Source organism: Kogia breviceps, chromosome 6 (genome assembly GCF_026419965.1).
Source record: "Kogia breviceps isolate mKogBre1 chromosome 6, mKogBre1 haplotype 1, whole genome shotgun sequence".
Classification (NCBI taxonomy): Eukaryota; Metazoa; Chordata; class Mammalia; order Artiodactyla; family Physeteridae; genus Kogia; species Kogia breviceps.
Window position 1 is genome coordinate 42,239,823 of NC_081315.1, and position 14,756 is coordinate 42,254,578.

A 14,756-nucleotide genomic window follows, 5' to 3' on the forward strand; every position below is an offset into this window, starting at 1 on the left:
GTTCTCCTTTTATTGTTTCTTGAATGCAATCAATTCTGGCTACTAGCCCGTCATTCCTAGAAATTTCTCTTCTTACACCTGCTCACTACATCGCTAAATATTTACAGTGGTCCGTTTGTAATTCTAATGGTCTTAGCCTATTAATAACTTTGACACAGTTCATCAGTGGAAGACCTGCATTATTTGAATTTTGGATCAAAATACTTTTCTGTTTCTCTTTCTATTTCAATAATTTCTCTTTCTCACTTTTCATTGATGGTTTCTCCTTATCTCCTAATCATGAAAACATTGTTCCAGCAGTCAATCCTAGAACACCTCTCTTCTTATTTATATGTATATATGATGAGAGGCCGTATATTTTAGAAACTACTGAGCATCTCCTCTTGTATTAGTAATAGGCACCTCAAACTCAGCATGCTAAATAGAACTGCTGATCCTCCTCTCCCATCCTGTTTCTCATATAGTCTTCCTCATTTTAGCAAAAAATAGCACCAGTTAATTGGACAGCATTTTCCTAATCCATCTTATTTCCAGTAAGAACATTACCTCCATGTCCTCAAATTCTAATGTCCAACTCTCCAGTTAATAATTTCTCTCTTTTTCCTTCTAGAAACATGACTTTTATGACATATAACTCATTGACCAAACCAAATAAATATTTCATTGTAGGCCACATCATATCCTCATGTCCTTGTGGACAGCTGCTCTGACCAAATGGCTTTGGTGTCATCTTGAGTCCTGATTTCTTTCTCTCACTGCTCACATCCAAGCTGTTAGTCAATCATGTTGGCTCTATTTTCAAAATATCCCAAATCAGAACAATTCTTGTTACGTCTATTGCTACTATCATAAGTAAACCTTCAAAAATATCTCAACTGCATTATTGCAATAGCCTCTTCCGTAGTCCTCATTCTTATATTCTTCCCACCCTAGTTCCCCAATTGATAAACAGCACAGCAGTCAGAACAACCCTGCTGAACAAAAGTTAGCTTATGTCACTCTGTTCCTCACCCTCCAGTGGATTCCTCTGCGCATTTGCAAGGACCTAAAGGAACCACAAGTTCTTGCTGCTGTTGATTCTTTAACTCCATTTTCTGCTACTCTTTCCCTTCATGGACTTTTCTTTAGAAGTGCTGACCTATTTGCTGTTTCATAAACATAACAGGCATACCTCTGCTTCAGAGGGTTTGAATCTGCTGTACCTCTGTCTAGAAAACGATCCACCAGATCTTCACATGAATTCCTGACTCATCTCCCTCCTCTTTGCTCAAATGTCATCTTTTCAGGAGATGTTCCCTAACCACCTCATTTAGAAGCTGTATTTCTGGGTGGGAGGGAGGCTCAAGAGGGACGGGATATGAGGATATAGGTATACATATAGCTAATTCACTTTGTTGTACAGCAGAAACTAACACATTATTATAAAGCACTTATACTATAATAAAGATATTTTAAAAACCTCTTTTTCTATTTCTTCCTCATTTCCACATCCCATGTTTTATTTCCTCCATTTTACATTTTATTACTTGATGCATTGTGTTTCACTTAGTTATCTGTTTATGTATTTCTCCCCAACCTCAGAATATAAGCTCTATAAAAATGAAAGTTTAGTTGTTTGTTTATTCCTTTCTTTACTCCCCTTCACCTAGAATTAATTATACTGGTATATAATAGGTGCTCAATAAATATTTATTTTAAAAATAAGCACATTTATAAATAACATAAGCATAAATATTTGGTAAGAGAAGCAGAAAACTATGTAACTTTCAAACTGAACATGAAAGCATCATGGGGAAAACCTACATCCCTCAGTTTTATCGCTTGATTTCTTTCCCTTCAAAAAAGAATGAGCTTCTGTATGCTCCACATTGCTAACCTGTGTTTGTAGAAAAAAGCAAATTTTCCCCCAAAACGTGATTAATGAGGAGTGAATTTCCTTATAATATAATATTATTGTATTATTTTCTTTACCTTCACCTCTTTCTAAGGTTACCTTTAGGTTTTATTTTAAAAGTAAGTTTCTTTGTTATTAACAAGCACAATGAGGTGCATATATTTGCTGAAAAGAAGTTTTTCATTCCTTACCTTTTAAACTTTTATCTTTATATGAATACATAAATCAGTGTAGCAGTGACTTAATCAAGGATTATTGGGCACTGTTTTAAAAGATGCTTTGGAAGATGAGGATGACATATAATGCATGTTATGTAGTTTATTTAGTATATTGATAATTTAATATATCCAAACAGAAGGAATATCTAAATTGTTATATATTATCATGTATATGTTATATGTTTAACATTTAAGTAAAATGGTGTCAACTTTAGAATATATAAGCTAAAATATTTATTTTGATTATATCCTTCTCCACTTTCATTTGTACAAATCCTAAATCCTTGCTCTCCACCCCTCCCCCTCAAAAAACCAACTTGCTTCCTAATGGCTTTGTTTTCTATTTTTACTTTTCTGGTTAAACTAAATTGTATGATTTAAATTATTTCATAATTTCCCTGCGACTCTCATGGCTTTATGTTTTCTTAAAATTTTTAACTTTTTAAGTTTTCCCCTCAATCCTCACTAGTGCTAAGAAATAGGAATCAAATAGAAAAAAAGTCTTTATCTATGTCTAAGCATATATATCTATACATATATGCATATATAATTGTGTACATAATCATAAGTTCCACACATCAACATTGCATATGAGCTTTGTGAACTCAGATAATTGTGCATGGCTTTTTCCAAGAAGGAATATTTATGTCTTATTATTATACTTTCTATTCGAGAGTTATTTTATCCTTTCAACAGCATTTGTTTAGATTCTTCATGTTTACAGTTTTCATGTTTTTCAATTAATCCTTAAATAGATGTACAACTAATTTTATTCCTAAATTTTCTAAAAGTTTTGGAAAATATTTGAAGATGATAAACTTCTATTGTAATCTCTGTCTTCAAAGTAATGCAAATGAAAAAAAAAAAGAAGAAACCAGTACACTAATCAGGATATGGAAATTCTATTCAACAAAATTAACAAAGACATCTTTGTGTAGTAATACTTCCGTGACCCATTCTTTGCAAAAGAATCATTATCGCTGGCCCTTCAGTTTCCAATATTCTCGCTTTCTAACTTATTAATTGTTGTTAATTCTTTCTCTTTCTAGTCTTGCTAAAACTTTTTTTTTTTTTTGCTAATAACTGGAAAAATAAATTGTTACAAACCCAACATCAAAATAGTTATAATTATAGTCAATTATTTTTGGTGAAATATTGAATATTAAGATAGCTGAAATAGAGTGAAATGATTCAGTCATAAGTTGCTATGTCATATCTTTATGGAAATGCATAAGTGACTTCCCTTCCAATGGAACATGTCATTGTGTGTGTAGTTACATATGTATATATTTATATGCATATGTATGTGTTATAATTTTTTAAAATTTCATTTAGTATATCCTTCCAAGTTCACTATGGCAAGCTGTTCTGTTTACTTGTGATAATTAATAATGATATTTATAGATGTATCAAAAATGGAACATCTCTAAAATTTCTTTTGTATAGTATAGTTATTCTGAAACTGGGCCCTAAACCATCAGCAACAGCAACATATAAGATCATTTTAGAAACAAATGCTAACTCCACTTACCTTAGATGTACTGAGTCAGAGACTAGAAGTAGAATCCAACAATCTATGAAAATCTCTATCTTACAAACACTTTCAGGTAAGTGATGCTGAGATTTGCTAAAGTTTGAGAATGAATACTGTATAAAACAAAGAAAAATCATTCCATCTGGCTGGTTATAACTGCTTTCTGGGGTGATTCTCTATGTAACATATTTTTTCACAAATATCACCACTCCAAAAGATTCCCTTGGTCTTCTTCTTAATTTCCACCCTCCATCTGGGAGATCTCATCCACTCCCTTAGATTCAATATTCATCAATGTCTGCTGCCCTGAGAGACTTCTCCCTACCTCTTTTTTCTCCCTTCCCTCATCCCTGTAAATGGCACCAACATTTTCTACTTGATCAAGCCAAAAATCAGGTAATGATTCTTAACTACTTTCTCCCATTTCTCTATTGCCTATATCTGCTAAGGAAACAATTGTTGATGATTTTCTACCTTAATGATTTTTAACCTTAATATATTTCCTCATTTGCCCAGGCCTAGAATACACAGTAGATATTACAAAATATCTAATCTCTGCCACTATTAAAATATAAAATCTACTAATTAGTGGTAAAAGTTACATTAAGTAAAAGGCAAAATTTTAACTGTAAAATATAACTAAATTTAACAGAACCTGTATTCTCATGTATAGCACATTTTCGTCATCCCTAGAAATGTCCTTTTTGCCCTTTCCCAGTGTGTCAGCTACGCTCCTAGAGCCTATTGCTGTTTTGATATTTGTTTTTTTACAATAAATTTATATTATTCCTTTTAGTTCTTCATGCAACTAGAACCATACAGTAAAAACTTTGTTGTTTTTGAGATTCATACCTGCTTTTGAAAGTATCAATGATTTGTTCTTTCTGTCTCTAAGAAGTATTCCATTGTATGAACATACCATACCCTCCACATTTACATCACAACCATGAACAACCTCTAACTTTCACTTTGGTTTAGTTTTTCCTCCTACATGTATCAGCCATGTTCTATAATTGTTTCATCTGAGTACTTTAACGTTTGGTAATACATTCTGAAAGTCAATATGACATAATGGGTGAGTGCATTCAAGTGGAATAAGAGTATCTTAATTTGAATCCTAGTTCTCTAATTTAGGTACTTTTATGATCTTAGACAGGTAATGGAAGTGGTCTGTGTCTCAGATTTCTTAACCTTAAAATGAATATGATCAGTACTTCTTTGAGTAATCAATTGCAGAGATTAAAAAATTAAAAGCACATAAAAATTGAATATCATGACACACATAATGGGCTCAAAATGTAAGCTATATTATTTCATTATATTTACTGCCCACTTGCCTGACTATAACACTATTCTTTAAGCATTCTGTGGGTAGGGACCATTGTTGTTATATAATCAGAATATGCCAAGTACCAATATGTGCTTACTCAAGGAATGAATAGATTATATTCTTATAGAGTACACTATTGTAGAAATTATGGCAACTCAGCTCATGTTCCCCTACTGAAAAAATAATTTATCCTAACTTATTGTGACAGATATTGCAGTTGTCCCTCAATACCTAGTCTCCCATTCTTTGTGGTAGTTATAAAAATCCCTGAAGTTTTTGACATAGCACACATTACTCATCTGACATTTTTGCCTAACAACTTTCAGCAGCTAAGGCTTTATGACTAGGTGATTACCAAATCACCTAATGATTATTATATTAAATATAATTTAGAATTACAACTTCTGTATGTCTTTGGTACAAGACAATTACTTGATCTGCACTTCTACTTTCCTGGTCTTATGGGCTAGAACACTGATGGGGTCCTTATGAACTGCTTTAACCATACCTTAGGGGAGGACAGAGCAACAGAAAAGAAGGAAATAAGGCCTCTGGATGACCACTTAGAACAAGTTTTTCTGGACAATTTGTACTACTGTTTTCATATTTCTGGACCTTTGTGGGGGGTGGGGGAGAGAGAGAGAGAAAGAAAGAAAGGAAGAAAGGAAGGAAGGAAGGAAGGATGGATGGAAGGAAGGAAAGAAGGAAGGAAGGAAGGAAGGAAGGAAGGAAGGAAGGAAGGAAGGAAGGAAGGAAGGAAGAAAGAAAGAAAGAAAGAAAGAAAGAAAGAAAGAAAGAAAGAAAGAAAGAAAGAGAAAAAAGAGAGAAAGAAAGGGGAAGGAAGGAAGGAAGGTAGGAAGGAAGGGAAGAAAGAGAGAGAGAAAAGTCTACCTTTGTTGAGCCATTGGAGTATTTTTGATTCATTTTTAGAGTAGGTTAGCTTATACATTAAATAGTGTATTTGTTCAAGAAGAAAGGAATGTAAATGTCCAGAAGAATCACAAAGAACTCTTAATAAATACACTATAGATTCAGTTATCAGGATTAACTTTGAGAGTGATGCTGCAGAATTGGGTTGCCAGAGCATTACTGCTGTTTTTTTACAATGAGAAAATTACGTGTGGCATTGAAAAGTTGCTAGTATAACTGCTAGGTTCAGAATCATTAGAAGGTGTTATAATCAGGAAACATTCATGATCAGGAGACTCTTACTATTAAGAAGTTGACAATGAAAAATCAAACATCTTCATTCTGGACTTGCTGGAAGAAACTGAATAATAGTTAGCAGAGAGTAGCCTCTCCCTCACTCTGCACCCTAAGTCCTACTGGAATGTCTGTGTTGGTGAACACTTAATTATCCATAACTGTTGCTGCAAAGGTGTCTGTGGAATTTTGTATTTATCTTTCCAGCCTCTGCATTGCAGTAAGTCCTTTGACACTATTAGAAGTTTGGAAGGAATGTGAAGTACCAGTAAACTAAACTCCTGTATGGGATGTGAGTCTTGATTTTACAACTTCTTAAGCTGTGTTACCTACCATGAAAAAGTCACTAAAATCTCTGAATCTAAAAGATAACTGTTTTGCTTAAATTAATAATAGTACCAACACAGTGGGTGATTATTGCATATGAGTAAGTTAAATAAATGACAGAGAGGACATGATGGACCAGAGGAGGAATTGTCTATACTCTGTTAGAACGTATCTACACTACATGAAATAGTATATGTTATTTGAATGTAGATTTAGAGCGGGTAAAAATGTATATTGCAAAATCTTAACATCCCCAAAAAAATAAGTACCAAGAAACTACTTCCATTAACCTGAGAGTACATACTCTGTGTGATTTCAATTCTTCTAAATGTATCAAGACTTGTTTCATGGTCTAGCTTATAGTTTATCTTACTGACCACTCCTGTTACACTAGTAAAGAATTGTATTCTACAATTGTTGCTTGTAGTGATCTGTAAATATTGAGTCAGTTGTTGGACTTCTTCAAGTCTTCTATATCTTTACTTATTTTCTCTTTGTTCTGTGAAATAAGACTTTACTGTAATTTGTATGTCTCTGGTCTTTAAGTTCTGTTAGTTTATATTTCATGTTTTTTTAAGTTTTGATATTAAGTTCATAAATATATAGGCCTGTAATATCTTTTATGTTGTTGACTTGATGACTTTACTATGATGATTATTGTGAAATGCTTTTCTTTAATTCTGGTAATAAATGCACATTCTGAAGGCTATTTTGTCTGATGTTAATATAATTGTCCAGACATTTTTTAATGATTAGTATTTCTATGGCAATCTTCTTTTTCAATATTTTTACTTTTAATCTATCTTATTTTAAATATGTCTCAATTGTACATAGTTTAATTTTGTTTTTTAACTTCTTTTTCCCTTTTAGTCTATCTATATTTAAAATAATTTCTATATGATTGGAAAGAAGTATACAATTTTGCTATATGTTTTCTATTTGTCACATCAATTTTGGTTTTCCTTTATCCACCTGTGAGTGTTGATTTTATAAGTCAATTTGACTGGGCCATGTAGTGTTCAGATAATTGGTCAAATCTTACTCTGGGTGTTTCTGTCAGGAATTTATTTATTTATTTATTTATTTTTATTTAAGTATAGTTGATTTACAATATTAGTTTCAGATGCACAACATAGTGATTCAATATTTTTATAGATTATACTCCTTTAAAGTTGTTATTAAAATAATGGCATATTTCTCTGTGCTATATAACACACCCTTGTTTCTTATCTATTTAATATGTAGTAATTTATATCCCCTAATCTCACACCCCTATCTTGACCCTCCCTCCTTCCTTCTCCCCACTAATAACCACTAGTTTTGTTCTGTGAGGAATTTTTTAGATGAGATTAAAATTAAAATAGGTAAGCTGACTGTTCTCCCTAATGTGGTGGGTCTCATCCCATCAGGTGAAGCCCTGAATAGAATAAAAAGCTGAATAAGAGTGAGCTCCTCCTGTCTGACAGCTTTTGTGCTGTCAGACTGAGACATTGCATTTTTTTCTTGCCCTTGGATTCAAACTGAAACATGAGTGCTTCCTGGGTCTCAAAACCACCAGCCTTCAGATTGCAATTCCACCCATTGGCTCTTCTGAATCTCTGGTTTGCCAACTCACTCTGCAGATCTTGGACCTTGTCAGCCTCCATAATCACATAAGCCAATTTCTTCCAATAAATTCTCTCTCTCTCTCATTTTCTCTCTCTGTCTCTCCCTGTATGTTTGTATATATGGATGGATGGATGGATGGATGGATCCTATTGGTTCTGTTTGTCTGGAGAACCCTAATACCCCATCATCTATTCTATCTTCATTTGGAATATTTGAGAAATGTTTTAGAATTCAAGTTTATCTCCTTTATAACTTTATTAGGTATAATATCTATATATCTATTTACATATGTATGTACTTACTCATTTATTTTAGTGGTTACAATAAGGTTGACAGTGTAAATTTGGTACATTCTATGCATTTTACTAAAACTTTTAGATTCTTCTCAATATAATCTGGTCTTTCATTCTTTAAGTAGCTGAGCCTTTGTCATTCCAGGTGCCACACACATACACGTATAGGGTCATTATACTCAATTGAATAAAGATCAACTTCATTTACAAGAAATTCATCATAATGATAATTCCCAAAATATAAATAAGTCTTTTGACATTTTGAGTGTTCTACCTCTACTATGGTCTTCATATCCACCTAAAGATATTTTTGATTCCATTACCAGTGCCCTAGTTTAAACTCCAATTCTGACCTAGACTTTTGTACTATTGTAACTTTCTAAATGTGCTTAACATCGCATTAAGAGTGTCATAATTTTAATAAACTAAAATGAACTGCAATGGACTCTTCACAATACTTAAAAAAAAATTATTCCTAAAGCAAAGATTCATCAGAGATTTCTGACAGCAAGGTTTCATTTGAAATGACATTTCAAACTACATCACATGGAGGTTGAAGTAGTTTATAATAATACCATAATTTAAGTTGCACACACACACACACATATTATATTTTACTGTGCCCTAACTGATTTTTATTAAATTATATCCATTTAATGCGAGAAGTCTCTGATGCCTTTTGTTTCTGTTTATGAGTAACTGAGCAAGAAACTCTAAGTAAACTCTTTCATGCTTCTATATGTCACTTTTCACTGACATCAATTCAATCATGATCTTAATATGCTTTGTTGTCATATTAAGTAAAAAGAAATGGCAGAACCGTGTAATTGGGAACTTTCAGAATTAAGCAGAAGACTTTATCACACTGTTCTATTTTATCTCCTCTGGGTGCAGCTCCTTCACAACAGTGCTTTATTCCTCTGTGTCAGCCACATGACCCTGCAACTCTTTCTTTAGAATTTCTTCTTCTAAAATCATCCAATACAATGTTGTCAGCACAATATTCCAAAGTTTCAGAGCTGATCATGTCATTCTCCTACTCTATCTAAAATAGCTTATGACACATTTTTTTTGCCTGCAGAATAAAACTCTAACTTCTGGTACTGACATTGAAGAATGTGTGCAATCTAGCCACTGACTTCTCGGTGCAGTATATTTTCCACTAAGATAACCTCCTTTTTCCCTATGTTATATTCTAGGTGAACTCCCACCTTAAGCAAGTTTCCCTGGATCATTCCCTTTGTTTACTTTTTTCTCTGGCTGGAATATCATTCAGTTTTCTCTGTTTATTGAAAGCTTATCCTATGTCTTTTCTGATGAAGTATTAACCTGGTCTGGAATTTTGATTGTAAAACAAAAAAAGTTGGTTTCAGCAAAAAACCCCCAAAAAATAAAAAATGAACTGTGGGAGATCAAACAATGAAAAGGAACAATTTTATTATTTCATGAAACTAAAAACTACAGAAGAAATTTTTTTTAGCAATATCTGCCTCTAGATACTCAGAAAATATGAGCAGATCAAACTTCTTTGTCCTAATGTCTTTGTTCTCCTCTTTTATCTTTTTCCTAAACTGCTTTTACTCTCAGAGGAGCTCTGTGCATGTGGTGGATCTTGGGGATTGTAGGCTAATGGTGTCATTAGTGAGAGGGTGCTGGCTTTTTTAAAAGACAGACCTGGGTCTCATTGGTTTGACCTGGGTAGTGTGCTCATCTTAAAACAATGAATGTGCCCAAGAAAATATACACTGTTGGTTGAATTGGCTTTGGTGTGGGTTTATTCTTAGGCCCAGAAAGTGGGACAGGGGAAAGGGAGAGTGAATCCTACTAAAACCACATGAACTGAAAGTGGATTAGTGATGATACCTCAAAAGAGAATTAGAGTGTTATTACTAAAAAGGAGAATAGACACTGGAATAGGCAAAAGGCAGGTTCTATTACAGATGACTTTTTGTATCACTCAGGAGAAATAACTTCTTTATATTCCTTAGGATTGTATTCACCTCGGTAATTCATCCCAGCTACTGCCATCATAATATGTAATACATATTTATGTTTTCTCCTTGGATGAAAATTCCTTTTGAACTTATGGCATTATTTTAATTTTTCATAGCACTTACTTTAATATTTTATTCAAGCACTATGTACATATTTAGTACTTGCATAGCCTTTTATTGATTTAAAGTTTCTCTAACACTTTTGTTTATTAACTATGAAGAGTCTTTCAATGATAATTATTGCACGATGTATTTATATTACCATTGTAAAGATGGAGCACGGTAGCATATTGACTTTCATATATTTTGTGCTTTGTAGCCTAAGGAATCCTTGACTTTCTTTTTTTCCAGAAAATGATAGTTACTTCCAAACTTTAAGGAAAAACGGCAATAATCGTATGTTGAATGGATGAGGGAGAGTTATTAACTTTACCATGAATGGTAGGAATTTCATGTAAGTTTTTATTTAATATTAAGTCTAGGCGCTTGTGAAAATGAGAGGCATTCAGAGAACATTAAGCTAAATGGTAGCTGGCATAATAAATAGTGGAAACAGAATTATGACAGCTGACTTGTTTGCAGGTAAGAGTGTAGGTTAGTGGCAGAGGATCTACCAAGAGTATTCTTGGTTTGCCTTGGTGTAATTATGAACAGTGCTCCAGTTACTCTCAAAATGTCTTGGTTTTCAATGGCAATTGATGGTCAGTCTATCTAAGCAGAAACCCAGAATCCACAAGTCACAACAGCATCCTTTGTACCAGAAGACTCCAATCCTTAAAAGGATGAGATGCTATTTGATCTATATGAACCTATATGAGCCAATTCTCTAGTTCATGTGTAAGAATCTGGAGAATCTTTGGAAAAATGTAAATTTTTACTTACTTATTTTTGAGCATTTTTGATGGGTCATTTAATTGCTGTTACATAATATTGGGATTTTATTTCCAAAAAAAGAGTAGAATTACTTCTTTAAATTTTATATCATTCTCTCTCTCTCTCTCTGTCTTATTTATAAGGCCTTCTTCTCTATTTTTCAAGTGAAGTACTGCATGTATAAACTGCCCCTTTAAGTGAGAATACTGATATTGTGACCCTACCCTTCATTTCCAAGTTTTAAGGGAAACAGATAAAAGATATTATTCTTTCTATATGATGTACTAGTCTAAAATTTTAATGTGAAAAGGATTGCTCTAGATATTTTAAATGTTTTATAAATTATCATTTAACTGACTTTTTTAAGGGTACTGAGAACAAAGAAAAGGCCTCTAGGACATTGATATAGCTTTCTGCAAGTTCTTATCTATTCAGATGGCCATCTGAAGTGAAAGGGTTCTTATTCTATTTTTGTAGTATTCAGAACAAAGGCAGAATATTTTTCATAATATTTACTTGAACACCTCATCATACGAATGTGAAATATAAAATGTGAAATGGCCTTAACCAAAAGGTAAATCTCTAAGTGGAAATTGTTTTCAAAATCTTAATGAAGGCAAATGAATTATTAAAGTCTGAGAGTTAATCAAAGTATTTCATATTATATATATCTGATTCAGTGTGGGTTTTATTGATCATATTATTATATTTTGTAATTATGATTAAGTACAAAATATAATAATATATCAAAAGTCTGTTAGACCAAAGCATAATCAAATTATTCTAGACCCCAAGGTTTTCAGAGTTCTTAATGAGCAGAAACAGTAAATAAAAATTGGACTAAGCTTGATGCAGCCACAGCTGAACTGGGCTACTGATGTCCTACATGTAGTTTATTAAAACCTGGATTACTCAGACTTTGATAAAATAATTAATATTGGGCTATATTCAGCTGGAGTCATATGTTCAGAGAATATTCCTAACTGTGGAAGAACAGTTTTTCTGGAAGGTTAAAATACCTTCCTATTCTTAATTACTCTGGAAAGTCTTCAATAATGGGCCAAGAAAACTGAAGCTTTAAACTGAAGATAAGAAAAATATTTTCCTAACTTTGAATTTGGAGACAGTTTGGGCTACCCTGAAAGGTAGGAGAGACTGAAGCATATCCAGGACTGTGGTAAGAATTTCATGACCCTGAAATTGAGTAGAGTATCTAGCATGAAAGACAATCCTAAGAGTAGTGGGTGCGCAGGAGGTAGTTTTAAGTTTTTCCCCATATGATAGTTGCTTTCATTATTCCTGAACTTTCCATACAATCTCATTATTAGTTCCTGTGGTATCTCTGCTGTATTGGGGGAGTAGAGAAGTGCCTCTCTCAAACTAGGTTTGAAGACAGGGGGAGTTCTTTTCACCTATACAAATGCTGCTGTGAGCAGTTTCCTCAGGGCAGGACTGTTCCAGCCAAGGAGAACAGAGATCTACTCTGGGTCAAGATGGCAAGTGACAAGGCTAAAGCAATAGAAGGAGAGGAGCCTGTTTGTGACTTTCTAGGGACAGCACCAGGAGAGTCATGTCAGAAATGACTGAGGAACTCTCTAAGGACTGTTATTCCTAAAAAAAAGGGAATGAGACATTGTATTTGAAGTCAAAAATTTAAACCTCTTTCCAATTAAAAATAATGCAAGTCTGTCATACAGAGTGAAGTCAGAAAGATAAAAACAAATACCGTATGCTAACACATATATATGGACTCAAAAAAAAAAAAAAAGTTCTGAAGAACATAGGGGCAGGACAGGTATAAAGATGCAGATGTAGAGAATGTACTTGAGGACATGGGGAGGGGGAAGGGTAAGCTGGGACAAAGTGAGAGAGTGGCATGGACATATATACACTACTAAGTGTAAAATAGCTAGTGGGAAGCAGCCGCATAGCTCAGGGAGATCAGCTCAGTGCTTTGTGACCACCTAGAGGAGTGGGATAGGGAGGATGGGAGGGAGACACAAGAGGGAGGGTATAAGGGGATATATGTATACATATAGCCGATTCACTTTGTTATACAGCAGAAACTAACACAACAATGTAAAGCAATTATACTCCAATAAAGATGTTTAAAAAAATAGTGCAATAAAGAAGGTAAATAATTTAAGTTTTAACAGTGAAGTGGTTGAATATTTTTATTTTGGAGCTTTTGTCCTATCCTTATGTGTCTGAAAATATGCTCTCTAATGTAATGTCCCATAACATTTAAAAAAAGTTAAAATGTAGATGCAGAATAGAGATGAAGCCTTTTCATCTCATTCAGAAGATCAGTGCAAAGCCAGTCTATGGTGTTCTCCCATCAGAAGGATAAAAGGTGAGCTCTTCCTGCCTACATTCAAGCCTCCAGCTCTGAATAACTGAAAGAAACCCTCCATCACTACTGGGCTATTAGGAATAGTTCTCCGTAGGAAGCTTTAGAAGGACACAATTCAGCCCAGGTTTTGGAAAAACTTTATGCATTGTTAAAGAAATATAGGTATTAAAGTATTAAACTAGTGTTGAAAAAAGTAAATTAAATGTCTGCCATGGAAAGTTTGAGATCACAAGGATTCTGTTTCTTCCATGTATAATATTTTCTTTTGTTTATTGCACTGCACATTTTATACGAAGGCCCTAAATGTCTGTCCTTGAACATAAAATGCTAAAACTTTTTCCCTCATAATGTTTGGTATGGAATTTTCTAACATTCTATGCTGTGAATACCTAGAGGAGACTACTGGTTGATGAAACAAGACAATAAAGTAACAAGATACTCTGAAGCAATGTTATCTGTAGGTTAAAATTGTCGAAGTTAATTTTTACATTTGTGAGATATTTTTTAAAAATATGTTAAGCCCTTTAATGACCTGAGTAAAGTAAGGAATATGACATGTGGTGAGGGTGGATTTATTCTACATAATGACAACTGTTCTGTAGATAATTCTGTTTTAAACTGGTCCTGACTACCTCTCCAGTCTTGACTTTTATCATTCCCTTCTTGTAGTATATAACATGGCCCCAGTACACTTTTTTTTAAGATCCTTGAATGAATATGTTTTTTGGTTTTTTTTGTTTTTGTTTTTGTTTTTTTTAAAAAAACAGACCTTTAAGCCTTTTCAGTTGTTTCCTTTTCCTTTCCTTCATCTGGCTACATTAAAAGCATACTTTAAGTCTCTGGACATTTCTTCCAGAAAACCTCTCCTCCTCTCTCCCATCTCTAGATAAAGTGTACCTTCCCTGTGCCTTTTTGGTTCATATACTACCCCTATCATTACAACCAGTATTATTTTTATTCATTCATTCTACAAATAATTAGGTACTGTTTGTGTCATGTCAGGTCTATTGAAAAATACAATTTCTATTCTTTTGTGTGAAAAATATTGACATTAAGTATATAAAATAAATAAATAAGACTGTGTTGAAGGGACTACTTACAGTTACTAAATAAGGGAATAACTATGACT